Below are 26,787 nucleotides of genomic sequence, written 5' to 3'. Positions count from 1 at the left end.
TACAAGGTCTTGAAATGCCTTCCTAATGTAGGGTGCCCAGAATTGGACACTATACTCCAGCTGATGCTGAACCAGAGATTTATAAAGTTTAGCATAACTTCCATGTTGTTGTATTCAATCCCCCTATTTACAAAGCCAAACATCCCATACACTTTCTCAGCCACCTGATCAACTTGCCCTGCCACCTTCAAGGATTTGTGAATATCCACCTCCAAAATAGTACCATTTAGATTATCCTGCCTCTTCAAGTTGTTTCTCCCTAAGTGTATCACTTAACACTTATCTGCATTAAATTATATCTGCCATGAGTCTGCCCATTGTCTCCAGGTCCTCCTGATGTCTATTACAATCCTGCTCACTATTTACTACGTTGTCAAGTTTTGTATCATCTGCAAATTTCAAAATTGTATACCTATACCGAAGTCCAGGGCAATTGTCTTTATTTGTTTTGTTTGCTTATCCTCATCAGCTAAATCACGGAGATGATTCTTCTTTCTATTTATTCTTATAAATGTATACAATTGGTTATAAATATAAATCTTATTTGTACAGGAATGATTCACAATGCTAACATGCTAACTGTTGATGAACAGTGGTGTACATTTAAGGAGATATTTCACAACTCTCAAGAAAATTATATTCCAGTGAGGAGGAAAGGGTGTAAGAGAAAAGATAGCTATCCGTGGCTAACTAAAGAAATAGTATGGTATCCAATTAAAAACAAGGGCATACAAAGGGCAAAAACTAGTGGGAGGACAGAAGACTGGGAAGCTTTAAAAGCCATCAAAGAATGACTAAAAAAATAATTACGAAAAGAAAGATAAACTATGAAAGTAAATTAGCGCAAAATATAAAAACAGATAGCAAGAGTTTCTATTAGATATATTAAAAAGAAAAGGATGGCTAAAGTAAATGTTGGTCCCTTAGAGGACGAGACCAGGGAATTAGTGATGGGGAACATGGAGATGGCAGAAACTCTAAACAAGTATTTTGTATCAGTTTTTATGGTAGAGGACACTAACAATATTCCAACAGTGGATAGTCAAGGGGCTATGGGGGGGAGGAACTTAACACAATTAGAATCACAAAGGAGGCGGTGCTCAGTAAGATAATGGGACTAAAGGCAGATAAATCCCTTGGACCTGATGGCTTGCATCCTAGGGTCTTAAGAGAGGTAGCAGCAAGGATTGTGGATGCATTTGTTGTAATTTACCAAAATTCCCTGGATTCTGGGGAGGTCCCAGCAGATTGGAAAACTGCAAATGTAACGCCCCTATTTAAAAAAGACTAAATGCAGGAAACTATGCAGTTAGCCTAACATCTGTGGTTGGGAAAATATTGGAGTCCATTATGAAAGAAGCAGTATCAGGACATTTGGAAAAGCAAAATTTGGTCAGGCAGAGTCAGCATGGATTTATGAAGGGGAAGTCATGTTTGACAAATTTGCTGGAGTTCTTTGAGGATGTAACAAACAGGGTGGATAAAGGGGAACCAGTGGATCTGGTGTATTTGGACTTCCAGCAGGCATTTGACAAGGTGCCACATAAAAGGTTACTGCACAAGATAAAAGTTCACGGGGTTGGGGGTAATATATTAGCATGGGTAGAGGATTGGCTAACTAACAGAGAACAGAGAGTCGGGATAAATGATTCATTCTCTAGTTGGCAATCAATAACTAGTGGAGTACCGCAGGGATCAGTGCTGGGACCCCAACTATTTACAATCCATATTAACGACTTGGAAGAAGGGACTGAGTGTAACATAGCCAAGTTTGCTGACAATACAAAGATGGGACAAAAGCAATGTGTGAGGAGGACACAAAAAATCTGCAAAAGGACATAGACAGGCGAAGTGAGTGGGCAAAAATTTTTTAAATAAAATCAGAGCAAGTTATTATTTCAATGGAGAAAGATTGCGAAGTGCCGCAGTACAGCGGGACCTGGGGGTACTTGTGCACGAAACACAAAAGGATAGTATGCAGGTACAGCAAGTGATCAGAAAGGTCAATGGTATCTTGATCTTTATTGCAAAGGGGATGGAGTATAAAAGCAGGGAAGTCTTACTACAGCTATATAAGGTATTGGTGAGGCCACACCTGGATTACTGCATGCAGTTTTGATTTCCATATTTACGAAAGGATATACTTGCTTTGGAGGCAGTTCAGAGAAGGTTCACTAGGTTGATTCTGGGGATGAGGAAAGGTTGAGTAGGTTGGACCTCTACTCATTGGAATTCAGAAGAATGAGAGATGATCTTATTGAAACATATAAGACTATGAGGGGCTTGACAAGGTGGATGCAGAGAGGATGTTTCCACTGATGGAGGAGACTAGAACGAGAGGGCATGATCTTAAAATAAGGGGCCGCCCATTTAAAACTGAGATGAGGAGGAATTTCTTCTCTCAGAGGATTGTAAATCTGTGGAATTCACTGCCTCAGAAAGCTGTGGAAGCTGGGACATTGAATACATTTAAGAGAAGAAAAATAAGCCACTTTGATCATAAGAACATAAGAAATAGCAACAGGAGTAGGCCATACGGCCCCTCGAGCCTGCTCCGCCATTCAATAAGATCACAGTTTCTGAAACGATAAGGGGATATGGGGTTATGGAGAGCAGGCAGGGAAGTGGAGCTGAGTCCATGACCAGATCAGCCATGATCTTATTGAATGGCAGAGTGTGCTCGAGGGGCCGTATGGCCTACTCCTATTCCTATTTCTTATATTCTTATGATCAAAGTGGCTTATTTTTCTTCCCATCCTTCTTTTCATCTCCTCTTCTGAAAGCAATGACTTCAATGGAAGAGGGGCAATTTTAACTTGTGGTGCAAAATGGTCAGGCAGAGCACACCTGCTGCCGTTCACTGCCCACCCGGCCCTACCACCTGCCCGTTGTTGATGCTGTGAGGCCAGAGCCTGATTATCATGGATCCAATGTGCTGCAAACGTCAAAGGAGCTCGCCAGTTGGGGAGGCCAGGAGATTGGTTGGCTGCTATGCAGTGGTGGCCAACAGCCTGAGACTAGAGGACGAGAGGTGATCCCGGGGGTGGCTGCACATGGCTGACAGTGGGCCGCAACATTTCTGTATCAGCAAGAAGTGCATTTCTGTTGCTGTCGCCCCACAAAAATAAAGGTTGAAAATAGTTTTTTGAGTGGTCCCCGGTAATCCCTTTAAGGGCTGCTAGTTTAGCCACTCAAAGGCGATATGTCATCGGAAACCCTTTTTTCATATTTAAAGTGGCCTCCTGTCTGAAACAGACTAGTGCTCTGGCATTTACACTCTAGTCGTAGCATGGTGTCAGCCATGGCTCAGTGGGTAACGCTCTTGCATCAGAGCCAGAATGTCCTACTCCAGGACTTGAGCACAAAATCTAGGCTGACACTCCCAATGCAATTCTGAGGGAGAGCTACACTATCAAAGGTGCCATCTTTCAGATGAGATGTTAAGCCGAGGCGCTGTCTGTTCTCTCGGGTTGATGTAAAAGATCCCATGGCACTATTCGAAGAAGAACAGGGAATTCTTCCTGCGACCTAGCCAATATTAATCCCTGAATTAAAAGAGATTATCTGGTCATTATCACATTGCTGTTTGTGGGACCTCACTGTATGTAAAATTGCTGCTGTGTTTCCTACATTACAACAGTATTTCACTTTTAATGTTTTCTCTTACCTAGCCACCTGTCTGCATGTCTGATTTCCACCAAATCTCTGCTTCTTTTGGACCTGGTTGTATACACCAACAGATTTCAGCAACATACTTGCCTATCAGTGCAAAATAAGTTAGTACCAATAAGGACCTCCCAACCATCATAGTTTTATAATATAAAAACATGTTTCACAAAATCAGAGAACCTGCTATGATATTAACACTTATAGAACTCATGGAGCCCAATGGACATAATTCATGACTTTGCTGTTCCTATGCAGTGAGGTTTGGTTTGGTTTGCTATGTAAAAGGTGTCGATTTGTAATGAAATTTGTGTGGTTAGCGATCAATTTTTTTTTTCTGTCTGTTTACCTACCAAGCAAGTTAACTATTCTATTTATTTCCAGGTTTGCAATCTGTCCAAAAGGGATAGCATAGGCCCAAATGATTCCACATGATTGAAAGCGCTTTCCTACTATTGTGACATAAAAATATCCAGCCAAAGATCAGCCTTTTGAGATTGGCTAAGAATTTTGAGTATAACCTTTAATTAAGGCATTGGAAGACACAAAGAACAATTCAAATCATGTTATTATGAAATATATCACTTTATTTTATTTTTTGTTTAAAGCCTTTTTTGAACTTTAGAAATTTCAGTTACTGGCAAAAGAGGTGAACAAAAATGTTTTTAAAAGCGTGGGAAAAAAGATAATATAGTGCCATCCAGTGGCACAATAGTGACATCCTACTGTTGCCATTAGAGCTAGTGGTATGTCAGACAATAGTTACAGGTAAGTATAATGGGCAAATTATAACATGTAAACGTTGGAATTCCCATTGGAAATGTTAAGATAACAGATTTCAATGAAGTGAGCACCCTACACAAGATTTTGAATAAGGTATGTTTGGATTAGATGGTAGGCAAATATTGAACATACTGTTTGATGACATGAGTTAAGATGTCTGTTTAAATGGAAAATGAATAAATGTATCTGAGGATGGTAATATACAGTTTTCATACCTTAATCTTGTAAAGTAAGAACATTTGATGAATTTTATTGCTGATAAATTCACACCAGCAGGTGGCATCTGAAGTTCATTTATATACACAGTTGATTATAACAGTGAAACGATATTTACATTATGCAGAATTCATATTTTTATTTTGAATACAATTTATTTCTCTTAATTGTTTAATTCAAATTATATACGATTTCATTTTTAGCATGAAGGGGGGAGAGGTCAGATGAGGGGAAATTTTGAAATCTAAAGAGAAAGAGATAGATTTTTGGATTCTAGGGGAATCAAGGGATACAGAGATCGGGTGGGATAGTGGAGTTGAGATCAGCCATGATCTTATTGAATGGCAGAGCAGGCTCAAGGGGCTGTATGGCATACTCCTAATCCTATTTCTTATGTTTGATGTGTTGTACATTTTTTAATTCAAATTATTGGGCAATTCAAATATTTAGCACAAAAATGACTTCAAATTACCGAGCAAATAAATCTACATTAACATTTTTTTTAAATTGTTGCCAAATAATCTGCCAACAATTGATTGGCAGAGATTGATTGTTTTTCTCCTCCATTGTCGCATCCATTTGTACAATAAAGAGCAGGAGCACTGTATCAATGACAGGCAGTCACTCTGTAAGGAGTCAGTAAAGTACCTTTGGAATTGAAAATAGCAAATATATACCACTGTTGTGGACAAAGTATATAGTATTTTTACAACACAGAAACAGGCCATTCGCCCAACAGGTCAATGCTGGTGTTTATGTTCCACATGAGCCTCATCCTGCCTTTACTTCATTTTGCCCTATCAACATATTGTGAGTTCACATCTTTGCATGGTCATGTACCATTGCCCATCAACATGGATTTATTTTACTTGTTGTTATTTTCCACATTGGAAACACCTCGACCCACTTCGAATGGCTATCAATCACAATGAACAATTGTTGTCCTTCTAGCTCAGCAAAATCAATATGTAGCCTTTGCCACACCCTGGGAGGCCATTTCCATGGCTGTAATGGTACTGATGGTGGTTGCTTGCTTACCGATTGACATGTCGTACACTGACTGATGATTTACTCTATAACTTTATCAAGATATGGCCACCATAAATAACTACATGCACAACTATTGGTGCTACATCCAATGTACTGGAAACAAATCCAAGAGAAAATCAGAATTTAAGTCTGAGTCCGAGTTGGGAAAACAAACAGTCTGAAGTTAGAGAGAGTTCAAATGGAAATCAAGGGCATCCCTTGGAGGCAAACTTTCCTCAGGATCAGCCTCGAATGAGTTTCAATTCGACACCATGTTTGGAAGGTTCTGTTCGAGAGCAAAGGTATCCTCTTCAAAAAAGAAAACAAGTGTTTAAGCTTGATTTGTAAATATGGCAAAATAAGTCCATATCCTTTGTTATGTATAACCATGCAAGTTATGTATATTATAATAACTTCTTCATTAAGGAGGGAGAAGTCTAATGTCTGTAGCTCCACACTATGGACGTATTGTGTTCCTGCACCAGAGTGTTTAATAAACAGTCAGGTCACCTGACTAGAAGCAGGCTTCCACAGACTTCTAGAGAGTTCTGGGAGCTGCTGCCATCTTAAAGACTTGTGTGTAGTGTGGGTCTGTGAATCTATCACATTTATAAAATGTTTAGGCCAATTAGAAAACATTTAAAACTGTTTTTCAATGTTAACTTGGGAGGAGGGAGGAAATTTCTGTTGCTTGAAGGATCTAGAGGAATAAGGCTCCAAACTTTTACTGCTATTGTAAACTTTCATTTTTTTTCTTATCACCCCATGTGGGCCATTATTTTCATTTAGGGCGTTGTTACGCTGCCAATTTTGTATTGCTGTGAAGCAGTTTCTGCTGTGCAGCAATGGAAAAGTGGACAGTGTAACTGGAGTCAAATCCCAAGCTGATCTGGAGGGGAGCACAATGAGATCCGCTGAAGAAAGCTGTTTCACACCAGTTGCAGTTTAACTCCAGGTCACTGTTCAACCTGCTTTAAAATACTCGGAAGGGGTGGTGGGAGTGGTGGCGGGGGGGACGGGGGGGGGACAGTGGGGGGGAGGGACGGGTGGGGGAGGAGAGGAGTGGGGGGACGGGCGGGGGAGGGGGGAGTGGAGGAGAGTGGGGGTGAGGGGTGTGTGGAGGGGAAGGGGAGGGGGAGTGGGGGGAGTGGGGGGTGGGCGAGGGGGAGGGCGGGCGGGGTGCGGGAGTGGGGGGAGTGGTGGAGGCGCGGTCAGAAGTTTATATATTGAATAATTATTTAAAATGTTGTTCTAGAATGATGATAGATTTGTAAAACAGAATGTTCTTGCCCTGTTCTGATCAAATGTTTACAGCACTGCAGATATCAGAAGCTCCTGCGGTCTAGACTGACAACACTGTTCCTTAATATGTCTATTATAATTCCACCCAGTCATCTGGCATCAGATTATTAAATGCGGGAAAACAGTCTTCTTCATCTTTTCACGGAAATTAAATGATTTTTCCTGAAGTAACAAATACCATTGTTCTTGTCAAAGACTGTCATTGCCTTGTCTGGCCAGATGTTTAGCAGATTTGAAAACCAATACATTCATTGAGTTATAGCCTAGACCTTCCTCAGCCCATTCCAGGAGGATCGGGGCTGGTCTAATGCCTACCTTCCCAACCCCCTGTGATCCCGACCTTTCTTCCTGAATCGGGGGCCATTAATTATGTGGGAGTTGTCTGGCCTGATTTCCGCCAACACTGCCAAGGAAGAAAATGCTATTGGTGCTCCAACAGGACCGCCGAAAGAGGGAGCCATTTAAAGGGCGGGGGCAGGGCCTGAAATAGCAGCTTACAACTTTTTATTAGACCTTGGACAGTAGTTGTCAGCTATGGCTCAGTTATTAGCACTCCTGCCTCTGAGTCAGAGGATTGTGGGTTCAAGTCCCACTCCAGATACTGGAACACATAAGCCAGGCTGACACTTCAGTGCAGTGCTGAGGGAGTTCTGCACTGTCGGAGGTGCTGTCTTTTGGATGAGACATTAAATCAAGGACCCATCTGCCTTCTCGGGAAGATGTAAAAGTTCCCATCATAATATCCAAAGGGAGTGCACCAGTGTCCTGGCTACTATTTATCCCTCAACCAACATCACTAAAACATATCATCTGGTCATTATCATAATGCTGTTTGTGGGAGCTTGCTGTGCCTAAGTTGGCTGCTGTGTTTCCTACATTACAACAGTGACTACATTTCAAAAGTACTTCATTGGCTGTAAAGCGCTTTGGGATGTCCTGTCATGAAAGGCGCTATATAAATGCAAGTCGTTCTTTTCTTTTATCTCTCTTCTGGCGATCCATTGGGTCAGTGGGATCAGGAGTGGGAAATGGTGGACTTGTCAGGCTCCATTTCTCCACCAACAGTTATATTTGCCAGCCTTCCCAGCTGGGGTGGGAGGGGAGAATATTGAGGTTGTGGTGAGAATCTGGCAGCAGGCCTTGCTATCTGATTTTCCTGCCTTTTCTGCCATCTGCTTCCTGTCTGATTTGGGATGGGAAATCCGTGAAAATACCAAGTCACTGTAGCACATGCCATTAGCATTTTAATATTTAACAATGATTCAGTAAGTTTAGCATCTAGTGCAACACCAACCTACACTAACAAGCAGCCCAGTAAATCTTTGACTGAAGTCTGGAATAGGCTACTTCTGGCTGCTCCATGAGCTTATTATATTCAGGAAACCTTCCTAACATGATAAAGATCTCCTTTACGAGTACCTTAAAGGACTGAAGCAATATGAAGTAAACACCCATTATAAAGTTTACTATATTTTCCCAAGCACAAGATATGTGAACATTTTGCGGCCTTACATTGATGAAATCCCAGAAATGAATCATAACCACTTAAGTTCATCAGTTACAGCCACTTAGTTCCTGTTTGTGCATAGCTTTTCTTGAAGCCATTATTCATTCTTGACTTATCTTCTCAATCAGGATACGGTGAATAATAACAAAAGTTGAAAGGAAAGTATTCCACAGACACAGCAGAGAGATAAATGTGAAATTCAAATTAAGATTTAGCAGAAAAGCTGAGCTGGGAAACAATTTGCATTAACCTTTCATGTGCTGCAGTAGCTTTTACACCTTTTTAAAAATAAGACACAGCTGTATAATTTCCCACGTAAATGTGAATAGTAAAGCTATTTGTTAATGGACACCGTCCTTTGTAGCCACATATTCTAAGACACTCAACGCACTTTATAAATCAGTTTTACTAAATAGAGATTGGCTTATTAAAAGGTTCCTGCTTCACACCAATGCTAAAGATGAGGTGTAAGCAGAATAAATGGCACATGTGGTTTCAGACTCAAACTGCTGATTTCAGCTGCAGTATGTGGCTATACATTGGTTACGATTCTTTAATGAGGGAATCATTTCTCCCTGAAAGACACAAAGTTTAGAAGCTTTGGGAAAGTATGTTCAAAACTGGACAATGTGTGATTACCCAGAGGATCAGAGATTTGTTAACCTGTGGAATTCTCTTCCGCAGAGAGCTGTTGAGGCCAGTTCGTTAGATATGTTCAAGAGGGAGTTAGATACGGCCCTTACGGCTAAAGGGATCGGGGGTATGGAGAGAAAGCAGGAAAGGGGTACTGAGGTGAATGATCAGCCATGATCTTATTGAATGGTAGTGCAGGCTCGAAGGGCCGAATGGCCTACTCCTGCACCTATTTTCTATGTTTCTATGTTTCTATGATCACGGTTTTAGAGATTTTACACAAGTTAGTTAATTGAAAACAGTGATAAATTCTTGCTCTCTCTCTCAAGCTTCAGGCATGGGACTTTCTTAAACCACCTCAACTTCCTCCTGGGCAACTATTACACAATCTGATCCTTCTCCTTCTTCATCATCAGTGACTACACTCCAAAAGTACTTCATTGGCTATAATGCGCTTTGAGCTGTCAGGTGGTCGTGAAAGGCGCTATATAAATGCAAGTCTTTCTTTCTTTTACAGATATCATCCTCATCTGCACCAGGAAGGACTAAGCCTTTTTTGAATTGTGTAGTAATTCAGCATACAGCAGGCCACAATTATTCCTGATACCATTGCTGAGCTGTATTGCAGGACTCTATCAGATCTACCAAGGCAGTGATACAAGATTCTGATTGTTTGCTCATGAACACTTCACGTTGTTCCAGGGCCTCATTATACTTGTCCGCTGCTGATAGTGGATGCCTTCAATTTGTCATCAGCCCTGCTCTTCAACCAGCCACCTTGTTAGAGTGTTTTGGCTCATCCATGCAGGGATGGTTATATGTCAAACTATAAATGAGTCATGACAGCTTCCTAGGTAATTGAAATTATGTGCAAAATGATGCCTGGCATCACACACTAGCTGCACTTTAATTGAATGTTCATAGGATCATAGAATGGTTACAGCACAGAAGGAGGCCATTCGGCCCATCGAGCCCGTGCCGGCTCTCTTCAAGAGCACTTCAGCAAATCCCACTCCTCTGCCCTTGCTCCGTAGCCCTGCAACTTTTTTTCCTTCTGGTACTTATCTAATTTCCTTTTGAATGAGTTCCAGATCCTAATCACTCGCTGTGTAAAAAAGTTTTCCCTCTTGTCACCGTTGATTCTTTTGCCAATCACCTGAAATCTGTGTCCTCGACCCTTCCGCCAATGGGGACAGTTTATCTCTACCTACTCTGTCCAGCCCCCTCATGATTTTGAACACCTCTATCAAATCTCCTCTCAACCTTCTCTGCTCTAAGGAGATCATCATCATCATCATAGGCAGCCCCTCAAAATCGAGGAAGACTTGCTTCCACTCTAAGATTGAGTTCTCAGGTGACAGTACAGCCCAATACGGGAATTACAGTCTCTGTCACAGGTGGGTCAGACAGTGGTTGAAGGAAAGGGTGGGTGGGGAGTCTGGTTTGCTGCACGCTCCTTCTGCTGTCTGCCCTTGGTTTCTGCATGCTCTCGGCGACGAGACTCGAGATGACCAAAGCACTCCCGGATGCTTTTCCTCCACTTAGGGCAGTCTTGGGCTAGGGATTCCCAGGTGCTGGTGAGTATGTTTCACTTTATCAAGGAAGGTTTGAGGGAGTCACCTGGGTCATGTAGGAGTTACGAGTAGAGCACTTGCTTTGGGAGTCTCATGTCGGGCATGCGGACGACGTGGCCTGCCCAATGGAGCTGGTTGAGTGTGGTCAGTGCTTCGATGCTGGGGATGCTGGCCTGAGCGAGAACACTGACATTGGTGCATCTATCCTCACAGTGGCAGCACTACTGGTACTTCTCCAGCACCTTGAGGTGTCTACTGTATATGGTCCACGCCTCTGAGCCATATAGGAGGGCGGGTATCACTACAACTCTGTAGATCATAAACTTGCTGCCAGAATTGAGGTCCAGGTCTTCAAGCATTCTCTTCCTCAGATGACCGAAGGCTGCGCTGGTACACTGGAGGCAGTGCTGGACCTTGTCGTCGATGTCTGCCCTTGCTGATAGTAGGCTTCCGAGGTATGGAAAATGGTCCATGTTGTCCAAGGTCGCGCTGTGGATTTTGATGACCTGGGGGCAGTGTTGTGTGGCGGGGTCAGGTTAGTGGAGGACCTTTGTCTTACGGATGTTTAATGCAAGGCCCAGACTTTCGTATGCCTCAATGAAGATGTTGATGATGGCTTGGAGTTTGGCCTCTGAATGTTATCAGACGCAAGCGTCGACCGCCTACTGTAGTTCGATGACCGAGGATGGGCCGACCTTGGTTCTAGCCTGGAGGCGATGAAGGTTGAACAGGTTCCCATTGGTTCTATAGTTTAGTTCCACTCCAGCGGGCAGCTTGTTGAGAGTGAGATGGAGCAATGCAGCAAAAAAGATTGAGAAGAGCGTTGGCGCGATGACGCAGCTCTGCTTGACCCTGGTCTGGACGTGGATTGGGTCTGTGATGGATCCGTTGGTCAGGATCATGGCTTGCATGTCATCGTGGAGCAGGCAGAGGATGGTGACAAACTTTTGGAGGCAGCCGAAACGGAGGAGGCCATTCCTTAGTCCCTCACAGTTGATCGTGTCAAAAGCCTTTGTGAGGTCAAAGAAGTCCATAGAAACATAGAAACATAGAAACATAGAAACATAGAAACATAGAAACATAGAAACATAGAAACATAGAAAGATAGAAACATAGAAAATAGGTGCAGGAGTAGGCCATTCGGCCCTTCTAGCCTGCACCGCCATTCAATGAGTTCATGGCTGAACATTCAACTTCAGTACCCCATTCCTGCTTTCTCGCCATACCCCTTGATCCCCTTAGTAGTAAGGACCTCATCTAACTCCTTTTTGAATATATTTAGTGAATTGGCCTCAACAACTTTCTGTGGTAGAGAATTCCACAGGTTCACCACTCTCTGGGTGAAGAAGTTCCTCCGCATCTCGGTCCTAAATGACTTACCCCTTATCCTTAGACTGTGACCTCTGGTTCTGGACTTCCCCAAGGGTTGGTGTTGTTCCCTGCATTTCTCTTGTAGTTGTCGCGCAGTGAAGATCATGTCCGTCTCTGCTCTAAGGAGAACAACCCCAGCTTCTATAGTCTATCCATGTAGTTGAAGTCCCTCATCCCTGGAAACATTCTTGTAAATCTTTACTGCACCCTCTCTAAGGCCTTCACATCCTTCCTAAAGTGCAGTGCCCAGAATTGAACACAATAGTTCAGTTGAGGCCGAACCAGTGTTTTATAAAGGTTTATCATAACTTCCTTGTATTTTTACTCTATGCCTTTATTTATGAAGTCCAGGATCCTGTATGCTTTTTTAGCTGCTTTCTCAACCTGCCCTGCCACCTTCAAAGATTTGTGCACATATACCCCCAGGTCTCTCTGTTCCTTCATCTCCTTTAGAATTGTACCCCTTAGTTTATATTGCCTCTCCTTGTTCTTCCTAACAAAATGTATCACTTTGCACTTTTTTGCATTAAATTTCATCTGCCATGTCTCCGCCCATTCCACCAGCCTGTCTATATCCTCTTGAAATCTATCACTATCCTCCTCACTTTTCACTATACTTCCAAGTTTTGTATAATCTGCAAATTTTGAAATTGTGCCCTGTACACCCACGTCCAAATTATTAATATATATCAAGAAAAGCAGTGGTCCTATTACCGACCCCTGCGGAGCACCACTGTATACCTTCCTCCAGTCCAAAAAATTACTGTTCACCACTACTCTCTGTTTCCTAACACTTATCCAATTTCGTATCCATGCTGACATAAAGTTGAGGGGGTTCTTGTACGGGACGATAGCTGGTCTATGAAAGTTGAATGCCCACTCTCTTTGCTTTTTAGTATCCATTGAGAATGTGAAGGATTAAGATGCTTACCTGAACAGAATATCCTGTAACCTTTTTAATGCAGTGGTGCACAGCTAACTGACTGAAGTAACTGGGGTGACCGGAGGCACTCTGGGAGAACCCAGCTGCATAAGAATTCAAAGCTCTGGTCACTTTTCCAGCCACTGATAATGCGGTGGTCCTTGCTGATGCAGGATGCAGGTCTTCAGCCAGCAACTGGCATAACTCCACAATAGCCCCCGGGGAGAATACAGCCATCTAAAACATTCTTAATGTGAGAAGGCAAGGTATGACCACCAAGATCAGTAAACCCAGTTGAATGTGTATCTATGGGTTGGCTGTAGATGGTTTCTCTGATGCTTTATTCTCCCAGAATCTGTCTTTGCCTCCTGCTTATCCTTGCCAACCTCCATTTCGTAACATAGCAATAGGGTATTATTTCCCCCCAAATATTGTTATTTTTTGTACTCATATTAAATTTCAGGAGTGCCTCGGAACTAAAAAGGTTCCCAAGTTCGCAGTCACTTGCCAATCTCTGAAAGACATGCAAGTAAGAAATTACTCCAGAAACGATGGCCTCTGCTTTGGTCTACTGCTTCTGGATCACTGTACTGACCATCACAGAACCACTTTAGCAATGGTGCTGTTTCCTGGAATGGTGAGGGGGCGGGGGGAGTGGGGGGTGGGGGGTGAGGTGGTATAATGGTGGGAACAGAATGGTCATAAAACCATGACCACCTTCCGCCACTTGCATTCAGCAAGGCAGGGCAACCGAAGTCACTGGCTGGTTCTCGTGAGCAGATTAATGATGGACGGTTTTCGGGGCAAGGTTGAGGCAGAGCACCTTGCCGTCCCATTTCCCTTTGCTTACCACCGCTAAACCGCCCAAAAAGTCTTGTTTTTCCAATTTATTTTTCATTAAGAAGCCAACATGTGTGCATAACGGAAGTACAAGAGGCAAGAGATATGTGAGCTACCTGAGCTTTCGAATACCAACTAGCTTCATAAAGGAGATTACGCATTGCTTGCTGGTGCAAGGCAAATGGAAAGCAGATGCCCTCACTTCCTCTGATACTGGCCTACATTTGCAAAATGCCAGAATTCTCAGTGCAGCACTGAACACGCAAAGCAAAAACTGCGACAGAATTGTTAACTACCTCCTTGCATAATGAGTGCTGATTGTTTGAGCATGTAAAACAAAAATGCACAGATTCTTGGCTCAAACAAGGATTTTGGCACAAAAATGAAAGTGACCTGAGTGGATTTTCAGTGAGGACTTTAGGAATGAACAAGCTGAATGACCTTCATCTAACTTTGTAAACAATTGAAGAGCAGCCCAACCTGCAGTCCTGGGGCAACATCCAATCCCCGATCCCTGCCAATCTGGCCTTCAAAGCCCAGACAACTCAGGCCTATGTGCACTTCTATTTCTTCATAGAATCATAAAAGTTTACTGCATGGAAAGAGGCCATTTCAGCCCATCGTGTCCATGCCGGCCAACAAGCAGCTATCCAGCCTAATCCCACTTTACAGCTCTAGGTCAATAACCCTGCAGGCTACGGCACTTCAAGTGCATATCCAAGTACTTTTTAAATGTGGTGAGGGTTTCTGCCTCTACCATCCTTGCAGGCAGTGAGTTCCAGACCCCCACAACCTTCTGTGTGAAGAAATTTCCCCTCAAATCCCCTCTAAACCGTCTACCAATTACTTTAAATTTATGCCCCCTGGTTGTTGACCCTGTTAAGGGAAATAGGCCCTTTCTATCCACTATATCAAGGCCCCTCATAATTTTATACACCTCAATGAGGTCTCCCCTCAGCCTCCTCTGTTCCAATGAAAACAAATCCAGCCGATCCAATCGGTCCTCATTACTTAGATTCTCCACTCCCGGCAACATCCTCGTAAATCTCCTCTGTACCCTCTCCAGTGCAATCACGTCCTTCCTGTAATGCGGTGACCAGAACAACATGCAGTACTCCAGCTGTGGCCTAACAAGTGTTTTATACAGTTCAAGTATAATGCCCCCTGCTTTTGTATTCTATGCCCCGGCTAATAAAGGTAAGCATTCATATGCCTTCTTAACCACCTTATCTACCTGGCCTGCTACTTTCAGGGATCTATGGACACTCCAAGGTCCCTTTGTTCCTCTACACTTCTCAGTATCCTACCATTTAATGTGTATTCCCTTTCCTTGTTAGCCCTCCCCAAATGCATTACCTCACACTTCTCCGGATTAAATTCCATTTGCCACTGTTCTGCCCACCTGACCAGTTGATTGATATCTTCCTGCAGTCCGCAGCTTTCTTCTTTATTATCAACCACACAGCCGATTTTAGTATCATCTACAAACTTCTTAATCATACCCCCTATATTCAAGTCTCGATCATTGATGTATATCACAAAAAGCAAAGGACCTCGTGCTGAGCCCTGTGGTTTTTATAGGTGGTTTAAATTTTGTAGGCCTGGGGGTTTGGAAAGGGTTGTTTGTGGTGCTGCTGCCCTCCTGTATGGTTCAGAGACAGGAACCATGTACAGTAGACACCTCAAGTTGCTGGGGAAATATTACCAACGATGTCTCCGCAAGATCCTACAAATTCCCTGGGAGGACATGCGCACCAACATCAGCATCCTCACTCAGGCTAACATCCCCAGCGTTGAAGCACTGACCACACTCGATCAGCTCCGCTAGGCAGGCCACAAAGTCTGCATGCCAGACACGAGACTCCCAAAGCAAATGCTCTACTCAGAGCTCCTCCACGGCAAACGAGCCAAAGGTGGGCAGCGGAAACGCTACAAGGACACCCTCAAAGCCTCCCTGATAAAGTGCAACATCCCCACTGATACCTGGGACTCCCTGGCCCAAGACCACCCTAAGTGGAGGAAGTGCATCCGAGAGGGCACTGAGCACCTCGAGTCTCAACGCCGAGAGCATGCAGAAATCAAGTGCAGACAGCGGAAAGAGCGTGCGGCAAACCAGTCCCTTCCCTCAACGACTATCTGTCTCACCTGTGATAGAGTCTGTGGCTCTCGTATTGGACTGTTCAGCCACCAAAGAACTCAATTCAGGAGTGGAAGCAAGTCTTCCTCGATTCCGAGAGACTGTCTATGATGATGATGATGTTTCATTGGCGGATAAATCCTAAATCAAAACACCAAGAACTGTTGGCCTGAGTAGGTTGAAATAAATGGAAGTTAATGAGACCAGGGATTTAAACTTTACCTGAGACTTGAGCACAAATTTCAACTGACGCTCCAATGCAGTACTGAGGGAGTGCTACATTGTCGTAGGTGCTGTTATTCGGATGAGACATTAAACCAAGGCCCCATCTGCTCTCTCAGCTGGACGGAAAAGATCCTATGGCACTATTCGAAGATGAACAGGGGAGTTTTCCCCAATGTCCTGGCCAATATTTATCCCTCAACCAACATCACTAAAACATTATTGTGTTATTTATCACATTGCTGTTTGTGGGAGCATGCTGTGTGAAAATTGGCTGCCATGTTTCCTACATTACACAGTGACTACACTCCAAAAATACTTCATCGGCTGTAAAGTGTTTTGGGACGTCCTGAGGTTGTGATAAGTGCTATGTAAATGCAAGTCTATCTTCCTTTCTTCTTACATGTGGGCCCCGGCTCCATGATACACATCTATGCGGCTCATGAAGTTAAAAGTTCGGACACCACTGAGCTAGAATACAAATGGCAGTTGTTATGTCTTAAAGAAAGAGTCAGACTAGATACTGTGAGCTCAAAGTGAGGTGTGACCCTAGTCCTTCATTACAGATCTCAAAGTGCCTCTCCAGCCTGCGAAGCCTCCTTATATACAGGTGCTCTCAAGGGATTGTGGGATCCCTAGGGACTCCAGGGGATAAGCCCTCTGGTGGTCAGACATGGTATTTACAGGTTTACATACATAACAACACTCCCCCACCCCACCCCAAAGTCAATAGTGTAACTATTTACAAGGTGAGTCGATCTGGGGCCTTCTTTTCCCTGGTTGATCGTCTCGGTGCAGATGCTGGTTTTGGTGAGTCATTTGTTGGGCCCTCGCTGGGCTGCTGTGCACTTATGTGTGTGTTGGAGGGTCAAAAAAGGTAGAGTCTATTGTGGGTTGTTCTGGATAGTCCGTGAATCTGAGTTTGGTTTGGTCCAAGTGTTTCCTGCAGGTGAGTCCATTTGAGAGTTTGACCACAAACACCCTGCTCCCCTCTTTAGCCAAAACAGTGCCAGGAAGCCACTTAGGACCTTGTCCATAGTTCAACTCAAATACAGGATCAATTATCTCAATTTCATGTGACACATTTGCACGATCATGATATGTAATCTGTTGAAGCCGCCTGCTCTCTACCTGTTCGTGTAGATCAGGGTGGACTAATGAGAGCCTTGTTTTAAGTATCCTTTTCATGAGCAGTTCAGCAGAAGGGACCCCAGTGAGCGAGTGAGGTCTTGTGCGGTAAATAAGCTGGACTCGGGATAAGCGAGTCTGCAGTGAGCTTTCAGTTACCCTTTTCAAGCTCTGCTTGATTGTTTGAACTGCTCATTCTGCCTGACCGTTGGACGCTGGTTTAAACGGGGCAGATGTGACATGTTTGATCCCATTGCGGGTCATGAACTGCTTGAACTCGGCACTGGTAAAACACGGCCTATTGTCACTTATGAGGACATCAGGCTGGCCATGCATGGCAAACATGGCCCATAAGCTTTCAATGGTGGCAGCAGACGTGCTTGCCGACATTATCACACATTCAATCCATTTGGAGTACGCATCTACAACCACTAAAAACATTTTTCCCAAGAACGGGCCTGCATAGTGGACATGGACCCAAACCACGGTTTGAAGGACCAGGACCATAAACTTAGTGGCGCCTCCCTGGGTGTATTGCTTAACTGTGAGCACGTATTACATTTGTGCATGCAGGACTCTAAGTCTGCATTGATACTGGGCCACCACATTTGCGATCTGGCTATCGCTTTCATCATTACGATACCTGGGTAGGTGCTGTGGAGATCACTAGCGAAGGTGTCCCTGCCCTTTTTTGGCACCACTACCCGATTACCCCATAGGAGGCAGTTTGCCTGTATAGACATTTCATCTCTGCGCCACTGATACAGCTTTATTTCTTCCTGCATCTCTAACGGAACACTAGACCAACTCCCGTGGAGCACACAGTTTTTTACTAAGGACAGTAAGGGGTCCTGGCTCGTCCAGGTTCTAATCTGTCGGGCGGTAACAGGTGATTGCTCACTCTCGAATGCTTCTATTGCCATAACTAAATCTGCGGGCTGTGCCATCTCCACCCCTGTGGTGGGCAATGGCAGCCAACTGAGAGCATCGGCACAGTTTTCTGTGCCTGGCCTGTGGCGGATGGCGTAGTTGTATGCGGACAATGTGAGCGGCCATCTCTGGATGTGGGCCGATGCATTCGTATTTATCCCCTTACTTTCAGAAAAGAGGGATATAAGTGGCTCATGGTCGGTTTCCAGTTCAAATTTGAGCCCGAACAGATTTGGTGCATTTTCTTTACCCCGTAAACACACGCTAACGCTTCTTTTTCGATCATGCTGTAGGCCCTCTCAGCCTTAGACAGACTTCTGGATGCATAAGCAACCAGTTGCAATTTCCCAAATTCATTAGCTTGTTGCAATACACACCCGACCCCGTACAACGATGCACCACATGCTAGTACCAAATGCTTACATGGATCGTACAACACAAGCAATTTGTTTGAACTTAACAGTTTCCTAGCATCCTCAAAGGCATTTTCTTGGCTTTTACCCCATTTCCATTCATCTCCCTTACGCAGTAAAGAGTGCAGGGGTTCTAACAATGTGCTAAGACCCGGTAAGAAGTTACCAAAATAGTTCAGGAGTCCTAGAAACGACCGCAGCTCTATCACGTTCTGTGGTCTCGGTGCGTCTCGATTGCCTCCGTCTTCGAATCGGTGGGCTTGATGCTGTCCGCCGCGATTCTTCTCCCCAGGAACTCCACTTCAGGCGCCAGGAAAATGCACTTTGAGCATTTTAGCCTGAGCCCCACATGATTAAGCCGACTCAGAACCTTCTCCAGGTTCTGCAGGTGCTCGACGATGTCCCGACCTGTAACCAAGATGTCATCCTGGAAGACCACGGTGCACGGGACCGACTTCAGCAAGCTTTCCATGTTCCTCTGGAATATCGCTGCGGCCAATCGAATCCCAAATGGGCATCTGCTGTAAATGAAGAGACCTTTGTGCGTGTTGATGCAGGTGAGGCCTTTCGATGATTCCTCCAGCTCCTGCGTCATGTAGGCCGAGGTCAAGTCCAGCTTTGGGAACATTTTCCCTCCCACCAGTGTCACAAATAGGTCATCTGCCTTTGATAGCGGGTATTGATCCTGCAGGGAGAAACGATTGATAGTTACTTTGTAATCACCACAGATTCTGACGGTGCCATCTCCCTTGAGGACTGCAACAATCAGACTGGCCCACTCATTGAATTCGATCGGCGAAATGATGCTCTCTCATTGCATGTCCAGCTCGATCTCCATCCTCTCTCTCATCATGTAAGGTACCGCTCTCGCCTTGTGATGGATGGGTCACGCCCTCGGAATCAAATGGATCTGCACTTTTGCTCCTTGGAACTTCCCAATGCCTGGTTCGAACAGCAAAAGGAACTTGTTTAGGACCTGGGCACATGAGGTGTCGTCGATGGATGAAAGCACTCGGACGTCGTCCCAGTTCCAGCGTATCTTTCCCAGCCAGCTCCTGCCGAGCAGCATGGGGCCATCGCCCGGTCCCATCCAGAGTGGTAACTTGTGCACTGCTCCATCATAGGAGACCTTTACGGTAGCACTGCCGATTACGGGAATCAGTTCCTTTGTGTACGTTCTCAGTTTAGTATGGATGGGTGTCAGGACTGGCTTTGAGGCCTTGCTGCACCACAATTTATCGAAAGTCTTTTTGCTCATTATGGACTGGCTTGCACATGTGTCCAGCTCCATGGACACCAGGAGTCCATTTAATTCAACCTTCAGCATTATCGGGGGACACTTTGTGGTAAATGTGTGCACCCCATATACCTCTGCCTCCTCGGTCTGAGGCTCTGGTTTGTCGTGATCCACCATGGATCAGTCCTCCTCTGCAACATGGTGGTTTGCAGGATTAGCAGGGTTTGCAGCTCAACTGCACATGCATTGGGGAGTGTCCCACAGCCCTTGTAAACATATCCTTTGAAGCGGCATGAATGGAAACAAAGATCACCCCCTCAGCACCAACAGGGTGTTAATGGCCTTGTATTCACCACCCTTGATGGTGGACTCTGAGTCATCCGTGGACGGGCAGCTGCAGGCATGTAAGTCCCGCCCTGTACATTTCAATTCGAAATCAATGTTACTTTGTTCATAGTACTTGCAGCAGCACTAGTGTGCTGAGAAATTTGTTTGGTATTGTCACTGGTGACGATAAACGCCTGGGCTATCACTATGGCTTTACTCAAGGTTGGGGTCTCTACAGTCAAAAGTTTGCGAAGTATTACTTCATGGCCAATGCCAAGTACAAAGAAGTCCCCTGAGCATGTGCTCCAAGTGTCCTTCAAATTCGCAATGTCCTGCAAGGTGCCTTAGCTCGGCGACATAGCTTGCCACTTCCTGGCCTTCAGACCTCTTGTACGTGTAGAACCGATACCTCGCCATCAGAACGCTTTCCTTTGGGTTTAGATGCTCCTGGACCAGTGTGCACAACTCATCGTACAATTTGTTTGTGGGTTTCGCTGGAGTGAGCAGATTTTTCATGGGGTCATACGTTGGTGCCCCGCAAATGGTGAGGAGGATCGCCCTTCATTTGGCACCGGTCGCTTGTCCTTCCAGCTCGTTGACTGTGAAGTATTGGTCGAGTCGCTCCACAAAGGTTTCCCAATCATCTCCCTCCGAAAATTTCTCCAGGATGCCCACGGTTCTCTGCATTGTTGCGGTGGGGTTCGTCATCTGTATCTCGTCGCCAGTTGTTATGTCTTGAAGAAAAAGTCAGACTAGATACTGCAAGCTCAAAGTGAGGTGTGACCGTAGTCCTTTATTACAGATCTCAGAGTGCCTCTCCAGCCTGTGCGCCTCCTTATATACAGGTGCTCTCAAGGGATTGTGGGATCCCTTGGGACTCCAGGGGATAAGCCCTCTGGTGGTCAGACTCCACCCACACATTACCCACCCCCCATACACACCCACACACACACTCCCACACATTTACAGATTAACATACATAACAGCAGTGAAGACCGAGATTCAAACTCACGGCTTCTAGTTGTGAAAGCAATGCACTAGTACAGTACCACAGTACCAGAAAGACCTAGCATTTAAATGCTGCCTTTCATGACCTCAGGATGTCCTGAAGTGCTTTACAACCCACAGCGTACTTTGGAGGTGCAGCCACTGTCGTAATGTTGTTACTGGGTTATAGGGACATAAAACATTGGCCGCGATATTAACATGGAGGCGGGAGGAAGCGGAGGAGCTCAGTAGTGGGTGAGGAACCCGGCAAAGAGCTACTCCCGACCCTCTCCCGCCTGTCGGAGGGGGAGCTTTAAAATTAACGCCATTGTGTTTTGTCACTGTGGTTTCAATCACTTTGTGGTTGCCTGCCCACTTTCTTGTACGTACCAGCCTGCGGTGTTGTCTCCAGCACTGATTGTTTTGTCAGTTTATTATCAAAGCTCTGAAAGCACTGATTGTGTAAGGTGACAAAAGGCTGAGAAATCTCTCAAACAAATGAGTTGCTGAGCTCGGACTATGTTTCTCTGCGAGCAGGAGCTGTCTTTGAACAGAAGGATCACTGTGATCCAACAAGCTCTGCCCTCCGACCCAAACACAAATTGCTGGGAGCACTCAGCAGGTCAGTCAGTCAGCATCTGTGGCGAGAACAGACAGCTTAACATTTCAGCTGTCAGTCCGCCATCAGAGCTGGAGGATATTACTGAAGATAAACAGCATTTAAAAAGCAACAGAACAAAGGGAAGGGAGAGGGAAAAAATAAACTCCCCCTTCCCCACCCACACCACGCACCACCCACACACACACATACACAAACGCACCCACACCACGCACCACCCCCGCACCACGCACCACCCACACATACACACCACCCACACCACGCACCACCCCCACACACACCACCCACACACACACACATACCACCCACACACACACACCACCCACACCATGCACCACCCCCACACACACCACCCACACACACACACACACCACCCACATACACACCCACACACACACACACACACACACGCACCCACACCACGCACCACCCCCCCACACACACACACACACGCACCCACACCATGCACCACCCCCACACACACACACACACACGCACCCACACCATGCACCACCCCCACACACACACACACACACACCATGCACCACCCTCACACACACACACACACACGCACCCACACCACGCACCACCCCCCCCCACACACACACACACATGCACCCACACCATGCACCACCCCCACATACACACCACCCACCCACACGCACCCATACCACACACCACAGACACACACACACACACACACACACCACCCACACACGCACACACCACCCACACACGCACCACACACACACACACACACATACACCACCCACACACACACACACACACACCACCCACCCACACACACACCACCCCCACACACACACACACACACACACACACACATGCACCCACACCACGTACCACCCCCCCCGACACACACACGCACCACACACACGCACACACACACACACACATACACCACCCACACACATACACCACCCACACACACACACGCACCCACACCACGCACCACCCACACACACACACACACACATGCACACCACGCACACCACCCACACGCACCCACACCACGCACCACACACACAAACACACACCACCCACACACACACACACCACCCACACCCACACACACACGCACACACATCACACGCACACACACCCACACACACACACACACACACGCACACACACACACGCACACCACCCACACACACACCCGCACACACCACACACACACACACACACACACACACACACCACACACACACACACACCACCCACATACACACACCCACATACACACACCCACACCACGCACCACACCCACACCACGCACCACACCCACACACACCCACACACACACACACCACCCACACACCTATACCACAAACCATCCTCACACACCCATACCACATATACCCATACCACACCACACGCACCCACACCACGCACCACACACACAAACACACACCACCCACACACACACACACCACCCACACACACACGCACGCACACACACATACAACACCCACACACACACACCACACTCACACACACACACACACACATCACACGCACACACACACACACACCCCCATCACATCCCACCCCCTGCCCCCCACACTCATCCATACCACACACCACACACACACCACCCATACCACACACACATCACATCCCCCCTCACCCTCACCACACTCATCCATACCAAACACCACCCATACCACCATCTGCCCCCCCCCCCCACACACACACACACACACACACACACAACCGCCTCCCCCCACACACACACACACACACACAACCGCCTCCCCCCACGCACACACACACACACACACCTATACATACACGGGAAGAGAAAAATAAATAGAATGACCTGGAAAATGCTAGAGCGGAAAACAAGAAATGGTTAAATCCTCATAAAGAACTGTTTTCAGGGTTAGCATTTCTTCTGAATTGTATTTAACAGTCCAGCACCAGAAGGCTTGCAGAAACTCACTTGGCCTATTAGAAGGATGATATGATTTGAAGGACGATGTCAACTGTTGTGGTGACCTTGAATAAAATATCCCATGTTGCACACATGGCTGCTTAGAGGCTTTTGTCATTTGCAATATGCCATGCTCCATTTGTTACATTTATTTGATACTTCTTCAACAGTGATTTTCAGATCCCAAGAACAAAATTCCTTAGCCGTACAAATGTCCGCTCTGTCTGGAACATAGACCGTCTGAAAAATGTGGATCTTGTGATTATTCAAAAATCTCTCCTTGAAGAGCATATTTTTCTTCACCTTTAGTAGCAACAGGTAATTTCCTTTTAGAACTTTCTAAAGCTATTTGTGACAAGCAATTGTGTCGAAAATCGGCTTGTGATTTTTTTTTGTGAGTTGTAATATTTAAAGATGAAAGGTTATTTACTTCCTTCTCTACACCTCACTGTGAAACTCAACATCCTGACTGAAAGGGTAGGCAAGCGTTCCAGAAAGAAACACTTGTATTTATATAATGCCTTTCACAATCTCAGGAGATCACAAAATGCTTTGCAGCCAATTAAAGTTTTTTGAAGTGTAGTCACTGCTGTAAGTGTAGTCACTGGTGGAGAAAGATAGAACTAGAGGGCATGACCTTAGAATAAGTGGACGCCCTTTTAGAACAATGACGAGAAGAAATTTATTCTCAGAGGATTGTGAATCTGTGGATTTCGCTGCCTCAGAGAGCAATAGAAGCTGGGACATTAAATAAATGTAAGACATAAATAGACATTTTCTTAAACGATAAGGGGATAAGGGGTATGGGGCGTGGGCAGGTAAGGGGAGCTGACTCCACGATCAGATCAGCCATGATTTTATTGAATGGCGGAGCAGGCTTGAGGGACCGTGTGTCCTACTCATGCTCTTACTTCTTATGTTCTTATGTTCTTAGAACATCGAAAAGAACTGTGATCCCGACGTAATGGGGAACGCAGCCACCAAATTGCGCATAGCAAGCTCCCACATACAACAATGTGATAATGACCAGATAATCTGTTTTTAGCAATGTTCATTGAGGGATAAGTATTAACCAGTACACCAGGAAGAACTCCCCTGCTCTTCTTCCAAATAATGCCATGGGATCCTTTATGTCCATCTGAGAGAGCAGACGAGGCCTCGGTTTAACATCTCACCTGAAAGGCAGCACCTTCACCATTGCAGCACCGGAGTGTCAACCGAGATTTTGTGCTCAAGACTGGGGCATGAACCTACAGCCTTCAGACTCAGGTCAAAGTGCAACAACTAAGCCGCAGCTGACACCAACCTGTAAATCCCAAACAACAACAACAACAACTTTTATTTATATAGCGCCTTTAATGTAGCAAAATGTCCCAAGGTGCTTCACAGCAGTGTTATATGATAAAACAGATAAATTTGACTCCGAACCACAAAAGAAGAAATTACGGCAGATGACCAAAAGCTTGGTGAAAGAGGTAGACTTTAAGGAGCATCTTAAAGGAGGAAAAAGAGGTAGAGAGACGGAGAGGTTTAGGGAGAGAGTTCCAGAGCTTAGGCAGCTGAAGACACGACCATCGATGATTGAGCAGTTATAATCAGGGATGCTCAAGAGAGAAGAATTTGAGGAGCGCAGACATCTCGTGAGGTTGTGATGCTGAAAGAGATAATAGAGGTAGGGAGGGGCGAGGTCATGGAGGGATTTGTAAACAAGGATGAGAATTTTGAAATCGAGGTGTTGCTTAACCGGGAGCCAATGTAGGTCAACGAGCACAGGGGTGATGGGTGAGCAGAACTTGGTGCAAGTTAGGACATGGGCTGACGAGTTTTGGCTGACTTCAAGATTACGTATGTAGAATGTGGGAGTCCAGCCAGGAGTGCGTTAGATTAGTCACGTCTAGAGGTAACAAAGGCATGGATGAGGGTTTCAGCAGCTGAAAAGCTAAGGCAGGGGCGGAGGCTGGCAATGTTACAGAGGTGGAAATAGGCGGTCTTAGTTATCTCGTGGATATGTGGCCAAAAGCTCATTTCAGGGTCAAATATGACGTCTAGATTGAGAACAGTCTGGTTTAGCCTCAGACAGAGTGGCTAGGGACTGCAGTTTGTGGTGGGGACCAAAGACAATGGCTTCGGTCTTCCCAATATTTCATTGGAGAAAATTTCTGCTCATCCAGTACTGGATGTCGCACAATTCTAACAATTTAAAGACCATGGGGTCGAGAGAAGTGGTAGAGAGGTAGCGCTGGGTGTCTTCAGCGTGCATGTGAAAACTGACTCCCTGTTTCCGGATGATATCGCCAAGGGGCAGTGTATAGATGAGAAATAGAAGGGGGCCAAGGATAGATCCTTGGGGGAACACCAGAGGTAACGACGCGAGAGTGGGACGAGAAGCCATTTCAGGAGATTTTCTGGCTACGATTAGATAGATAAGCATGGAACCAGGTGAGTGCAATCCCACCCAGTTGGACGATGATGGAGAGGCGTTGGAGGAGGATGGAGTGGTCAACTGTGTCAAAGGCTGCAGACAGGTCCAGAAGGACGAAGAGGGATAGTTTACCTTTGTCACAGTCACAAAGGATGCCATTTGTGACTTTAATGAGATCCGTTTCGGTATTGTGGCGGAGGCAAAAAGCAGATTGAAGGGATTCAAAATGGAGTTCCGGAAAATATGGTCATGGATTTGGGAGACGACAACACTTTCAAGGACTTTGTAGAGGAAAGGTAGGTTGGAGATGGAGTGGTAGCTAGCAAGCACAGTAGGGTCAAGGGTTGGTTTTTTGAGGAGAGGGTGATGACCGCAGATTTGAAGGAGAGAGGGACAGTACCTGGGGAGAGAAAACCATTAACAATGTCGGCTAACATGGGAGCCAAAAAAAGGAAGTTGGGTGGTCAGCAGTTTAGTGGGAATAGGGTCAAGGGAGCAGGAAGTGGGTTTTATGGACAAGCTGAGCTGGGAGAGGTCAAGAGGGGCGATCAAAGAGCAACTAGAG

This window comes from Pristiophorus japonicus, chromosome 13, assembly GCF_044704955.1.
Source record: "Pristiophorus japonicus isolate sPriJap1 chromosome 13, sPriJap1.hap1, whole genome shotgun sequence".
NCBI lineage: Eukaryota > Metazoa > Chordata > Chondrichthyes > Pristiophoridae > Pristiophorus > Pristiophorus japonicus.
Note: the sequence above shows the minus strand (reverse complement) of the source record.